The 16,275-nt window shown below is 37.8% G+C and overlaps 1 pseudogene; it reads left to right on the top strand.

Moving 5' to 3' along the window:
- The first annotated feature begins 10,255 nt into the window (after positions 1 to 10,255).
- On the top strand, positions 10,256 to 10,651 carry LOC108540042 (ADP-ribosylation factor-like protein 2-binding protein pseudogene; annotated as a pseudogene).
- Positions 10,652 to 16,275: the final 5,624 nt, after the last annotated feature.

The following is a 16,275-nucleotide window of genomic DNA, read 5'->3' as shown; positions in this document are numbered from 1 at the left end:
ACCAAAAGTCTTTATCTTCTTATCACAGGTAATTAAAACAAATGTCTATTTGGAAATAACTCAACCCATCTGTTACTTTTTATTTTCTATTTTAAAGGTAAAACCTACTCAAATGTTTATAATTATAGAAGCATAAACAAGAGCAAATATTGTCATTGTTTAAAAAATACATTCAGTGTTTGGGAAATGAAGGATTACTTTCTATGTAAGTATCCAGTACCTAGTATTGGCATACTTTATGACTACACCCACATATTCACTCAGGAAAATACTGAAAAGGATTCTGACAACATTGTGGGGTCTGTGGATCAAGGAAATATATTTTGCTCTCTGCATCAATCTGTAGAAATTCTAAATTTTCCTCCATTTTTATTGGTCATTCTTGCAGATTTAAACCAAAGATCTTTTGATCTGTAAATGATGGTAATATTCTACAAAAAGGGGCATATTCAGGGTGGAAACCCAAGAGCAGGAATGAAGATCAAATATGTCTTCAATAGTCTTCAGATTGCTTTTCACAGTATTTTTCCTCTTCCTTCCAAATTCTACTTCCCATCTCTGAATATCTATACCCAAGGCACTTGGTGCTGGTATGTTGTCTTATCTATATGGCTCACTTGTTAAAAGACCAGCTTTTATTCCACATCTCAGCCACTTCGGTCCTTTTATTATTTTTCTATTGCTACCAAAACAAATTACTACAAACAGAGTGACTTAAACCACAGAAATTTATTATATGAGAATTCTGTGGGTTAGATATCTAAGCATTCCCGGGCTCAGCTAGTTTTCTGTGTCAGGTTTCGCAAAGCCAGAATCAACATGTTACTGTGTTACTTTCTGGCATCTCCGGGAAAAATTTGTTTTCAAGGTTATTCAGGTTGTTAGCCAAATTCAGATCTTTACAATTGTATGTCTGAGGTTCTCATTTTCTTGCTGACTGGTAGCAGTGGGTGAAGTGGGTCATTCTCAACTTCTGGATGTTGAAATGCCCATCCTTGGCTCACGGTTTTCTTCACTCCATCTTCAAAGCCAACAGCACAGTTGGTTTTCATGCTTTGCATCTCTCTGACCTCCCTGTTAGCCTCATTTCTCCTCTTGCTTCTCTCTTCTACATCTCTCTGACACTTCTGCTTCCCACTTCTGCTTTTAATGACTCAAGATTACACTGGGCTCACCATCACAATCTCCTTATGTTAAAGGGAGTTGATTAATATTCCAAAATGTCTTCTGCAAAGTTCTTTCACAATATCACCTGGATTAGTATTTGACTGAAAATTCAGGGGATAGTAATAAAGTTACTCCCTAGAGTTTTGCCCTTCCACATTCCTCCATCCTTCAAAAATGTAATCATCTTTCCATGTTCCATTCTGTCAACCAGGAAAAAATTTTACTTAAGATTTATGGTGATAGGAGCTTATTAGCATCCTTCTTCCCAATGTGAGAGAGAGACATATATATATATAGACAGAGAGAGAGAGAGAGAATCTTTTATAACTATCAAAGAAAGCAAGCTCCCTATATTCCCAGAAAACTCTCCTGGCTCAGTGTCCCGAGTGAGCTGGGATTACAGGCATATGCCACCACGCCTGGCTAATTTTCGTATTTTTAGTAGAGACGAGGTTTTGCCATGTTGGCCAGGCTGTCCTCAAACGCCCAACCTCAGGTGATCCGCCCACCTCGGCCTCCCAAAGTGCTGGGATTACAGGTTTGAGCCATCGCACCTGGCCTTAATATATATTTTTAAGATGGTTACATTAACTAATGGGAAATGCTGATGAGGGAAAATATTTTGGAGGCTCTTTTGAAATATCCTTTAAAATAAGCTTTACATATGGTTATATTAGAGTGTAATTTGTGGGGTTTTTATGAACTCCCTACAGAAAATAAAGAATGAATTCTACATTCCCACTTTTAGAATACTGAAGCTCTTTTTTGTGTTTCTGCAATTCCTCATCTTATGACTATCTGTCTTCCACCATTAGCGCTACAGTGCTGTGACAGAGGCATTTGACCTAGCCACAGTCTGGTAAGTGCATCAAAACCAGTAACTTAAAAAGTGAGGGTGGTAATAATGGATCACTTTGTCTTTATAGCAACAGTAGCAGTATCTGAAAATTATAGGACCAAGCAAAACCTTCAGTTTTACCAATGAGCCAATTTATTATCCAATTTTGAACATAATTTCTGGCTGCTAACTTTGAGTTTTGTTTTCCAGGACCTCAACAATTAGACAAACTCCCAATATTCTTTTAACAAACTCATTGTCTGTTTAATCAGCCAAAGTCTTCTTTCGTTGTTTGCAACCAAGAACACTGAGTAGTACAAACAGTATCCAAAGTGCTAGTGAAGACTTTGCAGGAGGCCATGAACCTTCACAAGGAACCCGATTTACTGCAACCCCTGGCTCAGATTCTCCGAGAATGGACTACAACTTTGCTTGTCCTAATGGATTTCTGCCACTCATCCAGGGATTTTCCTTTGAAATAATTTAACTATGCTTTTGGCAATTGCCAGTTTAATTCCTACTTTATTTTTGTTTTGATAGCAAGTCACTTTTCCCCATTTACATGACTAAGTGTTCAATGAGTTATAAACAAAATAAAAATTGTCAATTTTGATATATTTGCATAAGAAATTAGTGTAATGGTTTTAAATTGCATTCCAGTGAAATAAATTCATAGTCACAGTAATTCAGAAAAAAATCTGCATATTTTTTCTTTAATGAAACATGGAGTTTTTCATTTAGAAGATTAAAATTCAACTCCTTATGCTCTTAGGCAAGCCTCAAAAGTAGTTTTGAAGAACAGCAACAGAAATAACAAGAAAAAGCCAAACTATAAACATGTCCTTAGCCTAAATGATTCATTTGGGGCTGGACACAGTGACTCACGCTTATAATCCCACATTTTGGGAGGCTGAGGCGAGAGGGTTGCTTGAGTCCGTGAGTTCAAGACCAGCCTGGGCCTCATAATGACAGCTCACAATGAGTCCTCATCTCTTCAAAGAATAATGACAATAAATCATTCATTTGGTTGCACAATGTATTGTTTATTCCTCACTTTCTTACTCTCTTTTGGCACAAATCACACGGCGCTAAGATTGTCCATATATCTAATTGTGGCGAAGTCTCCAAAAACTTGAAAAATTTGAAGTAGACACCTCTTAGAAAACAATTAAAACTCTAAGAAAATTAAATGAAAAGAGAAAGAACATAAAAGTCATGCACCAATATTTTTTGTCCACTGATACTACTACTTTTTTATTTTAAGATATTAGATAGAGAAATGTCTTAATCAGTTTTGGGCTGTTAAAACAAAATACATGTAGCTGAATAATCTGTAAATAATAGAAATTTATTTTTCACAGTTCTGGAGATTGGAAAATGTAAGATGAAAGTACCAGCAGGGTCAGTGTCTGGTGAGAGCCAGATATCTGCTTTCAAGATGGTACCTTGAATGCTGTGTCGTCACATGGCAGAGGAGCAAAAGAGCAAAAGCACCTAAGCTAGTTTCCTCCAGCTCCTTCATTCATAAGGGCAGGGACCTCATGACTTAATCACTTCTCAAAAAACCCTAACTCTTAATACCAACACAATGAGTACTAAGTTTCAACATAAATTTTGTAGGGGGCACATTCAAACAGTCAAACCATAGTAAAGAGTTAAATAGTCAAGTTACTCAAAATACACCCTTATACTCTCTATTATGCCTTAAATCCAACCCTGGTTCTGAATCTGGATAGCAGGTCTAACTGAGATGATTCCCTTGATTTATACCTGGTTTATTATTTTATGTATATATATATATATAGTTAAAGTTAGTATTTGTTAATATTCAGAAATTTTTGACTGTGTACAGTGGCTCACAGCTGTAATCCCAACACTTTAGGAGGCTGAGGCAGGCAGATTGCTTGAGTCCAGGAGTTCAAGACCAGCCTAGATAACATGGTGAAACCCGCTTTCTCCAAAAAAAATTTAAAAATACCTGGGCATGGTGGCACACACCTGTGGTTCCAGCTACTCAAGAGACTGAGATGGGAGGATTGCTTGAGCCCAGGAATTTGAGATTTCAGTGACCTATGATTGCAACACTACACTTCAGCTTGGACAATAAAGTGAGACTCCATCTCTAAAAAAAGGTTCTTAAACCATGACATCTTGGTGAATCATGATTCTTCCCCAATATCTTCAAAGGAAACTTTTACCAGAAACACTATTTACTTTGTGCCAATTTTAAATTCATAGAATACAGATAGTACACTAGGGAAATTATAGTTAACAATAATTTGTTTATTTCAAAATAGCTCGAAAAGAAGACTTTTAATGTTTCCAACACAAAGAAAAGGCAACAGTTTAAGTTGACAGCTGTCCCAATTACTCTGATTTGATCATTACACATTGTATACAGGTATCAAAATATTACATATACCCCCAAATATGTATGGCCATTATATAGCAATAAAAACATGTATACTTTTCTAGAATACATATTCTGGAACTTTCTTTGTAAGCTGTGACTAGCTCTAGCAAACCTTTATTAGCAAGTCATTACAGATAACCGTATTGCTACACTAGGTTCGTTTAATCTTACCTGACTCAAATGCTATAAACTAAAAAAGCATTTTTTGAGCACTAGAGTGTATTTGCATAAAACAGAGAGAAAGAGAGAGAGAGATTGTGTGTGTGTGTGTGTGTGTGTGTGTGTGTGCGCGCGCGCACGCGCTCGTGAGGCATTCAACGTCTTTCCTCCTTGGAGGGCAATTCTTCATTGAAAATATACAATTCTTCATATCCCTCTATAGAAGCTAGAGAAACAAGAGCTATAGAATCCTATTCTGTCCATTTAATTAACAGCCATATGGACATACATGCACCAATCACAGGGTCCAAATCTACTCTTTTTTACTTGATTTTTTTTTTTTTTTGAGACAGAGGCTCGCTCTGTTGCCAGGCTGGAGTGCAGTGGCGTGATCTTGGCTCATTGCAACCTCTGCCTCCCAGGTTCAAGCGATTCTCCTGCCTCAGCCTCCTGAGTAGCGGGGACTGCAGGTGCCCACCACCACACCTGGCTAATTTTTGAATTTTTGTAGAGATGGGTTTTCACCATGTTGGCCATGATGGTCTCGATCTCTTGACCTTGTGATCCACCCACTTCAGCCTCCCAAAGTGCTGGGATTACATGTGTGAGCCACTGCGCCCAGCTAATTTTTATTTTTAGTACAGATGGGGGTTTCATCATCTTGGCCAGGCTGGCCTTGAACGCCTGACCTCGTGATTTGCCCGCCTCGGCGTCCCAAGCTGCTAGGATTACAGGTGTGAGCCACCACACCTGGCCTGTTGTATTCTTAAATATGGTACTGAGCTCCCTGATTGCAAGCCTCAATCAAGCTTTTCCTCTACCTCTCCTGGCCTCCTTATACCTTGCAAGTCTGATTCTCCAGCCTTTAGTCTACTCTGTGAATTCCTAAAACTTTTTATTAAATTCATTTTTTTCCTCATGGTATTAAGAGATTGTTTCAGTTGCTTTCAATGAGGAAACTAAACACTCAAGAGTGATGTACTATAAGTTTTAAAGAATGATATTGACTACTTATAACAATGCCAGATATTTGGGGAAAGTAATTTTATGTATGAAGGAATGGCATGAAAATGCATATTGTTGTTAGGTTTACAAACATTAACTGATTATCTGAATCACCCCTCTCTTTCAATCTCGTTTTTTAATAGCATTAGAACTATTATATGCAAATAGTCCAACATTCTCTTTGCCAAGCAAGGTTGTCCAATTTTTTCACAAATAAAAAACCATCAGGTTTAAAGCTTGGATTTAGCAAATATGTACTCTTTCAAAAGACTGAATGAAAACTACACAGAAATACATGTAACATCAACTTTGACTGCCATGATGATCATATACAAAATTGTAGAAAACTGATTATGCTTGCTTCCCCAATCTCCTGCAATTGAGCTTATGCACTTTCACTGTTTAAATTTTATTTGACGTAAGTGAGAAGCTAAGTAAGAAAAGCACTTTTTAAAAGATCTGCAACCAGGATCATTGTATTAGAGTTGCAGACAACGAACTCAGCTCATGAGCTTGCCTTCAGATTTAATTCTAGATGTCCTTTCTCTCTTGCACATATGAATAAACAGAAAAAAGATTTCCGTTAGCTCAATCTCTGGTTTAAGCAGAAATGCAATCATCATGGTTCCGAAGTGTTGTGTGTACACTTTCTAACTCAATTTTCTCAGCATTATTTAGACACGCTCACTGCTTAAACCTGATAGAAAGCCTTCCCACCCATACCAATTAACCTAACCCTGCAATTTTGTGGTACCCAGTCGTCCTTGAATCCTCCCTTGTTCTCCTCTATGCTGCTTATTTGAATTGGTTTGAATCCTTGCCCAGAAAGTGTTTATAATCTAAAAATTGTCTTAATCTTTTGGTACAATTTTCCTGCTTTTAATTTCCTGAGAAACCCAAGTGAATTTCCAAACTTTTCTGCAGATCGCATGGAACACTACTTTTTAAGTGCAATTTTCTTTCAGTGTTTTGCCCATAGGAACTGGCATGTTAAAAACAGCAGTCATTGGGCAAACCACAATAAAGAGCTTCTCTCCCTTCCATTCTCATGGGCTTTCTAGGTGTTTCTCTCAGCAAGATCCATGAGGGAAGGAAAAGACAAAAATATTTCTCATCTGTCAAGTTAACACTCTCTGAAAGTTAGACATTGGAAAATATAAATCAGTTGAGAGCTATGAAGTGAACTGTGCAGTTGGAGTTACAAATTCTATGGATATTTGAGATTGGGTTTATATGAATAAATAAAATAAATTTATGAATGAATGAAGCTTAGAGAAATCTATAAAATGGCTCAAATAGAAAATTAATTACTAACCCATATTACTTAGGATCATAAAAGCAAGTGATAGTCATTAGAAGGGATGAGTACATTCTTTGCAAAGGTTTCATTTAAAATGTGGTACTCTTTAGGTCATCACCTTTAGCTCTTTTATAAGTAACCTTGAAATTATAGAATGGGTTCATGGATTTAACTGGATTGTTTGGAATGCATGAATTTATTTGTCTTCCATTAAGGACAAGGAGGTAGGTATCCACTCTCCTTCAGTTTCAGAAAGGAAGTGACTGAGACTTAGAATTGTGACGTGTCCAGAGCTGCATAGCTAGTAGCTGGTAGAAGCAGTATTTGAACGCAGGTCTATGTGGCTACAGAGTTTAAGTCCTTAAACACTTCTCATCTCCATGGAGAGCTACAAATGTTTATGTCATAAATATAAATCTTATGCATCAAAACTTCTTTGAGATGAAAGTTCCACCTGGCAGGAACAACTGTACTTGTACTGTTTATCCTTGGCAATGGGAAGGGAAGTCATTCCCATGTAGGCCAGAAATGTTTCCATCTGTGCAATAATAATTTGCCTTTCTCTTTAAAAAATAGAGAAGAGTTGACATTTTGCAAAGGACGTGACATGAATACAAACCAACATAGAGCTTTTGCTTAACCTGAAATTATAATAATCTGTATGTACAAAAGCTCCAACCATGAGACGAAACCTACTTATAAGCAGTGATCTGGTGATTCAGTCCTTTTGTAGAATTATATGATGGACCAGGATAGAATAGATTCTAGATATATAGGAGACTGGGGTGGTTTGAATGACTTATTTTTAATGCTTGTGTGTGAATGTGTGTGGGTGTTTGTATGTAATGGACATAGATAAAAAGGACAATATTCAATACTATCTAGTTTCAAATAATTATTTTAAGAGTTACCAAATGATACATGTGTTCAGGGTATAGGGTGTTTTTAATCTCTTATTCAAATAAACCTATGTATCTTAGAATTCATGCATAAGTTGAGTTTTCTTTAATAGGTTGACTGTCTTCCTCCTTTAAAAGCATGTGATCAAAATTGCATACTCTGAAATTGTCTTCCTTATATTCTATTTACTGCTGAGATGCTTGCCGCATCAAAATGTATCTGAAAAAACTGGAATACATAGCTAACCACATTACAGAATACATCAGTAAACTATGATAAGCCTAGAACTATGTATATTGTATTACTATGTCTTCTCAGTTTTCAAGCTAAAGACAATTTATAAAATAACTGTTTTTCCTCAGAACAAACATTTCACCCAGAAATGTAATTTTTTATTTGTTCATGTCCTAATATATTTAAATGGCAATTTTAAAAAACTAATGTGTGGCCAGGTGCGGTGGCTCATGCCTGTAATCCCAGCACTTTGGGAAGTCAAGGCTGGTGGATCACAAGGTCAGGAGTTCGAGACCAGCCTGACCAATATAGTGAAACCCCATCTCTACTAAAAATACAAAAATTAGCTTGGCGTCGTGGTGCACACCTGTAATTCCAGCTATTCAGGAGGCTGAGGAAGGAGAATCACTTGAACCCAGGAGGCAGAGGTTGTAGTGAGCTGAGATTATGCCACTTTCACTGCACTCCTGCCTGGGAGACAGAGCAAGACTCCATCTCAAAAAAAATCCAAAAAACAGGCCGGACGCGGTGGCTCATGCCCGTTATCACAGCATTTTGGGAGGCTGAGGTGGGCGGATCATGAGGTCAGAAGATCAAGACCATCCTGGCTAACATGGTGAAACCCCATCTCTACTAAAAATACAAAAAAAAAAAAAAATTAGCCAGGCGTGGTGGCAGGCACCTGTAGTTCTAGCTACTTGGGAGGCTGAGGCAGGAGAATGGCGTGAACCTGGGAGGCGGAGCTTGCAGTGAGCCGAGATTGCCCCACTGCCCTGCAGCCTGGGCAACTGAGCAAGATACCATCTCAAAAAAAAAAAACAAACAAACAAAACCTAAAAAACAAAACTTGTGTGTTTGTGTGTGTATGTGTGTCATAAGTCAGAGCCCACAAAATTAGAGTCTATGGACTTTTGTTAGTCCACAGAAAGGTTTTACTTGAACATAAATTTAAGCCAGTGTTCAAACCATGTGAAAATACAGACTCTGGATGAATAATAATTTTAATATAAAACATTAAAAGCGTAGTTGGACAAGATGATCTTCTGGTTTGAAATAGTCAGAGATGTTGAGTCACCCTTTGTTGAATGTTGAGGGTTACTATCTACCATTTTAAAATAAAAGATGTTCTGCCAGTTACCACTAAAGTGGTACTTTCCCATGGTAGAGCTGGAGAGGAAGTTGGTTAGTAGGAATGAATGGTAAAGTTTTTTGCAACTTTCTAAGGCAACCCCTTTCAAATTTGAGAGTATATAAGAACTACCTGTGAACTTGTGAAAATGCAGATTCTCTGCTATACCCTCAAAGGTTATGATTGAGAGATTTGGGATGGGGACCTGAGTATTTGCATTGTGAAAAAGATTCCCAAGTGAGGCTGATGTTGATATAAAGAGCAGAGTCCCACACTTACTGGAAGTAGAATCTCAACCATTCAATTGACATCATATACAAAAATTAGCTCAAAATGTAATCAAAGTCCTAAGTGTTCAGAGTTATAACAAAACTATAGAATCTGAGAAGCAATAAAAATAACTATAAAACCTTAAAAGAAAATCTTCATGATCCTGAATTACGCAATTTTTTAAAATATCTGACACAAAACACAAGCATCACTGTCAACAAAAACAAATGACCAGGCATCATCAAAATTGAAAACTTTTTTTTCCCCCTTAAGATAGAGTTTTGCTCTTGTTGCCCAGGCTGGGGTGCAATGGCACACTCTCAGCTCACTGCAACCTCTGCCTCTCGGGTTCAAGTGATTCTCCTGCCTCAGCCTCCCGAGTAGCTGGGACTACAGGAACCCACCACCAAGCCTGGCTAATTTTGTGCTTTTATTAGTGACGGGGTTTCACCATGTAGGTCAGGTTGGTCTTGAACTTCTGACCTCAGGTGAGCTATTGGCCTCAGCCTCCCAAAGTGCTGGGATTAAAGGCGTGAGCCACCATGCCTGGCTGAAACCTTTTTTAATTTTGCTTCAAATGACACCAGTAAGAAGGTAAAAAGAATTCAACGTAGTAGAAATTTTGTGTAAATAATGTAAGTGATGAGGGACTTACACCAAGAATAAAGAATTCTTACGAGTATATAATAAAAAGATAAATAGCCCAATTTAAAAATGGCAAAGAATTTGATAGACAGTCATCCAAAGCCGGGTTGTACAGAGGCAGCCGCAGCAACACACAGAGCCGTCTGTTGGGTCGCTGGCGGGATAGAAGACCAAAAGGCCTGCTCCAGAGGGAGGATGAACACTTTAGAGGAAGAGAACTTCTTACTGTCTTTCTCCTCCATCTCTGGTGAACAATTTTATGCTGTAGCTGGATACTACATTATGCTGGATAACAAGTTGCAGTTATTACAGAGAAATTTCTTGGAAAAATACTGTCAGGAATTTGAAGACACATTAAAGAATAAACTCACCTACATGCCTACTTTTAGTGAATATAGTTCTTTGGTAGAAAAGTATATTAAAGACCAGCTGCTGGGGCAGATGCTTGGATTTAACATGGCAGCCTTTACGACATTACAGCACCATAAAGATGAAGTGGTTGGTGACATATTTGACATACTGTTCACATTTACAGGTTTGATAGCATTTAGAGAACGATTTCTGGACTACAAAGAAGAAAACCAAGGCTGAGATTGGGCTTAAGCAGTGGTTTAGTGGTGACTTCATTGTGTAAATCATCTTCTATGTTAGCTTCCCAGAACGATCTGAAGCACTAGGTCTTACCTCCAGCCAATGAATGAGATCATTCCGGATGTCACTAGCCCAAAAGGCCAATAGGCTCAGCTAATAATGACATAAGAATATATTTTGGAAAGACTTACTGTGTTCTGCAACTATTCCCTCATGTTATGTATTGATGGGTCAAAACCAAAATTACCTAACCCTCCTGGACATATTTCTCCTGAAACACCTTCTTTGTATTCATTAACCTTAGTACGCCTCCTGAAGTGTTTAGTAACCCTAATACTCCTCTCCTCCCCAAGTAAAAACCTCTCTCAGATGCTTCCGAGCCAGATCCCTGTGAAGAAAGCCCATGTCAAGCATTGCACCTGGAGGGCCCCTGGCCCAGCATACATGTTGGTGTGTTAACAGCATGGACTAACCCACTATCAGGAGCCCTCTTTGTCCCAGCAGCTTTGCATGAATCTTTTTGCATACTCACAGCTCTTTTGTACATGGTTCAGAAATTCAGTCCTTCAGTCTCAATGGGTTTTTTTATATTTATCTAGCATGTTACTCAAGCCAGCTGCCTGTCTTGATATTTCGGAATCTTCTATGATGACAGCTTGTCTTGGCTTTAGGAATCAGCTGATGAAAGAGATGACCTTTTCCTAAAAACTACATGTGAAAGTCAACTACTAGTCTTAACATTTGCAGTCATAGTGTCACTATGTCTTCTTCTGGTCCTGATGTAGTAACACTGTTTCGAGAAGTGTCTCTTAAGCATTATTTAACTATATATATGGATAGATGAATACTCAAGCTTACCTAGTGGTTATCATATTGGAATGTTCATGACAAGGATCAAAGTATTATATGCTGTGTGCTTTTTAGTCTTTAGTGCTATAAAGGCAAAAAAGCTTCCTACATTGTCCTTTGCTCTTATTTTACTGGGCACCAATGAATGTATGCTGTGTGTTGGAGACAGACTAAAAGGTATCCTGTTCTTATAGCATGTTAAATGTGTCTGTGCATATTTGCAGAAAATCCTTTCTGTATAAACCAGTTTGTTAGGTTCACTGTTGGGGTAGGTACAGACTCTGTAATTTCTTCTTCCTATAAAAATCTCTCCTACCACAATAGTGTTCCACTGATTGAGTTCAATATGAGCAGAAGATAGTAAATAGGTGTACTGGTCATGTGTCTGCTTTGGTTTACTACAATGTTTGGTAGAATATTACTTACAAGAAAACATATACGTCACATATCTAGAAAAAAAAAGTAGGAACTTAATTCCCAATCCTTTGAGTTTCTAAAAGTAAAAACAAGGATCTGTACTGACTTTTCACATCAATAAGCTACAAGCTATGTGTTTTTGTGTACTGATGTGTTGATTAAATACTTTTCCACCATGAAGGACAAAAAAGATAAGCAACTGACCAATAAGCACATGAAAAGATTCTCAACTTTATTAGCCACCAAGGAAATTAAAATGAAAACCATAATGAGATACCACTTCACACACACTAGAATAGTTATAATCAAAACAAAGGACAAATAGCAACTGTTGGTAAGGATATGAAACCACCATAATTGTTGGTGAGAATGTAAAATGGTTCAGTTCCTTTTAAAAACAGTCTAGCAGTTTCTCAAAATGTTAAACATTGATGCAGTAATTTCACTTACAGGTGTAGGTGAAAGCATATGTCCACACACACACACACAAACCTTATGCATGAATGTTCACAGCAGCATTATTTATAATAGCTAAACAAATGGGAATAATCCAAATGCCCATCAACTGATTAGTGTATAAATAAAATGTGTTATATCCATAAAATGGAATAGTATTTGGCAATAAAAAGGAATAAAGTACTGATGCATGCTTCAACACAAATTAACTTTGAAAACATGCTAATTAAAAGGATTAGGTTATGAAGAAACTACATATTTTATAATTTCATTCTATGGAATGTCCAGAATAAACAAATTAATAGAGACAGTAAGTAGATTAGTGGGGTGGAGATAGGAGGATTTTGGCAGGGTAATGGCTAGGGAATATGTAGTTTCTTTCTGAAGTAATACAAATATTCTAAAATCAATTTTTTTCATGCACACACAACTCTCAGAATATGCTAGAAACCATTAAAGCATACACTTTAAATGGGTGAATTGTATGCAATGGGAATTATATCTCAATAAAGGTGTTTTTGTAAAGACACTCAAAAATATTTATTGAGCAACTACTGCATATTGATCACTTGGTCATTTCCCTCTTTGTGACTTTCAGAGTTTCCAATTAAATAGCAATTCTTCTGGAAATTTTTTGTAACCACCTTTCCCATTGACTGGATTTGATGCTTTGACTAAGTACTTTCAACACATCCTATACTTCCCCTTCAAAGCATGTCTCAGAGTTTAATGTGATTGATTATTCCATGTTCAGTCACCTTTCTCAGATTCTAAGTTTTAGTAACCATGAATTTTTTGTCTTCTATTATCCCCATAACTTACTACAGTACTTGGTAGAGGTGATACTTAATAAATTATTCTTGAATTAATTAATGAAGGGCACATGTTCTTATGGGTTTACAAACCTCCTTCTTTCTAATTTGATAACACTCCTGTAGCATGAAGTGAACAGAAAGTCAAGGACTTCCTCTGCTATCCACAAGCAAAACCAAGGGAGAAGACAAAGTGACTTTCATTGCTACAAAAGACTACAGTGAATATTTTTAAAAGGAGCATCAGATTGCAATAAGAAGACATTAAAATCCAGATTATATTTTTTAAGCTGTGCAACCCTGGGCAAGTTCCTTTACCCAGGAACTTCTGCATATCGGTGAAATGCTGAAAATTATATCCACTTCTACTTTCCTCCTCTGGGTGGTTTGGAAGAACAAATAAGATAACCTGAATGTTAACCCCTTGTAAAAGTGTAAAACTGTACAATTATAAGTTGCTGATGGTGTGGCATATTAGTAAAGAAGTAAAGCTATAATAATTAAGGAAAAACCTGTGTTTACATCAGAGTCCTCTAGCAGATATTCTAAAGTGCCTACACAGCAGCCAGCCTTTCTTCCTTGCTAACAATCCAATTTTGTTTGAGCAGTCATGTGCCTAGCTCTGAGGAATGAATTATGACTAGTCCAAGTATATCATTAAAATGATATTTCCTTTACCTGCAATTGGTCTTAGAATGAACAGGTGGTTCAGTTCTTGCCAATAAAAATTACCCTAAATTCATTGATGCGTCAGAGAAAGATTTTCCTCCTTGAAAAGAGGCACACCAAGAAAACCTTTTTATATTCACCATTTTGCTTCCTGTGTAAGATACTTACCTATAGAGACTTGAGGCAGAACAATGCTGCCACCATCCTCTAGCCATGAAGGAAGGGACAAGAGAACCAGAGACGCTGCACCAACAACTGCTACTGAGTCAACCTTGGACCCATGTGCCCCCAGACTTCTCGTCATCAAAGGTGAATGACTGCCTTTAATATTGAAGCCGCTGTTGATAGGGTTTTGTAATAGTGGTAGTTGGAAGCATTCTAACTCATACTCAGCTCTTTGGGGAATGCAATGGCATAGTGAACTGGGGAAGACTAGGAATCTATCAAAATGCCTTTTTTTTTTTTTTTTGAGACTGAGTCTGCTCTGTCGCCCAGGCTGGAGTGCAGTGGCCGGATCTCAGCTCACTGCAAGCTCTTCTCCCGGGTTCCCGCCATTCTCCTGCCTCAGCCTCCCGTGTAGCTGGGACTACAGGCGCCCGCCACCACGCCCGGATAATTTTGTATTTTAGTAGAGACGGGGTTTCACCGTGTTAGCCAGGGTGGTCTCGATCTCCTGACCTCGTGATCCGCCCATCTCAGCCTCCCAAAGTGCTGGGATTACAGGTGTGAGCCACCGCACCCGGCCAAAATGCCTTTTTATGCTGTGTAAAGCAGCAGCAGTTTAATGTCCGCTTGTGTTTTGCCACTTTAGAGCAGTAACTATAGGCATTAAATTTCTGAAAAGTGGAAAACTTGCTCCTTCATTTAGGCAGATTAATTGAAATGATAAAAGGTATTTTAAAATGTTCATGTCTAAGTACTTGTCACACTCCTTTGATCAAAGAAGAGAAGAAAAAGCACAGGAGAAAAGGGTGGGTTTTGCAAACCTGTGGGATTTGCTGATCTCCATTGTATTAATAGATTCCTATAGGTTCATGACTGCTTTCCACAAGGTACAATATATAGTTGAAGGCTAATTATGCAATTGTCTGTGTGGCTTTTGTAGCCTTGCTCTCCCAACCAACATTTGTTTCTTTTATTAGAGTAACCATATTAATGCAGCTGTGAGGTGCAGAAATACAGAAGCAGGGACAATACACATCCATAATAATTTCTGACAATTCTTTCATTATTTTATCAAATAAAGTTAGCTGTTTCTACTGGGCTGAGTTTCTTTTGGAGGTAATTTTATTGATAATAAACAAGGGCTAACTCTCCACCCAGACAATGAGTGGCTTACTTAATGGAGAGTTAGCGCTTGTGTATTTTCTTAATACTCAATCTTAATACTTCTTAATACTGCCTGAAAAGAACAACTATTGACACATCTTTTTCAATGAATTTTTTTCTTTTCTCTTCAGAGATAAACCCAAGGCAGTCTCAGCTTTGGCAAATATGGATAATGCTGAATGATTCTAAGGTACACTAATGAGAGTCATTTTTTTTTTCTAAAAAAGCTGACTCCAAGCTTATTGTTAGAATAACCCTTTGCTGTATTCATATTTGTGTCCCCAGTGCTGGGAAAAGTGCCTGGCACCCAGTAGTGGTGCTAAGTTTTTGTGGAATGAATGAGGGAATGAACAAATCGGTAATTCTCCAAATTTTACCGCTATAATTCTCTTTTATTTCCTTTTCTAGATCATTGTATTAGTCCATTCTCACACTGCTATAAAGAAATACCTGAGAATGGGTAATTAATAAAGAAAAGGAGTTTAACTAGCTCATGCTTCTGCAGGCTGTACAGGAAGCATGATACTGGGATCTGCTCGGATTGTGAAGAGGCCTCAGGAAATTTGCAATCATGCTGAAAGGCAAAAGGGAGAGCAGGCACATCCGTGGTCAGAGCAGGAGCATAAGAGCGAGGAGGGAGGTGCTACACACTTAATGACTAGATCTTGAGAGAACTCACTCACTACCACGAGGATACCACCAAGAGGGACTGTGCTAAACCATTCATGAGAAATCTTCCCTCATGATCCAATCGCCTCCCCGCAGGCCCAATCTCCAATGTTGGAGACTGCATTTTAATATGAGATTTGGGCATGGACACACATCCAAACTATATTAATCATGGACCCTGTGCTTTTGTAAAATATCTCTCAAACCATATGTATTAAGAATTTTTGAACCATGAAGACACATGTGACTGCATAATTACCACAGATCAGCAAGAGCTAGAGTGAAGAATTGTTGGATTTCAGTTTAATTTGGTATGCAGATATAAACTGAGAGTAGGTAATATGTGTTCTCTATTAGGTATTTGAAACATTGAAAATAACTCACCCGGGCGCGGTGGCTCAAGCCTGTAATCCCAGCACTTTG

Source organism: Rhinopithecus bieti, unplaced genomic scaffold, assembly GCF_001698545.2.
Source record: "Rhinopithecus bieti isolate Rb0 unplaced genomic scaffold, ASM169854v2 scaffold_15850, whole genome shotgun sequence".
Lineage (NCBI taxonomy): Eukaryota > Metazoa > Chordata > Mammalia > Primates > Cercopithecidae > Rhinopithecus > Rhinopithecus bieti.
Note: the sequence above shows the minus strand (reverse complement) of the source record. Positions and strands in the feature narration are given on the sequence as shown.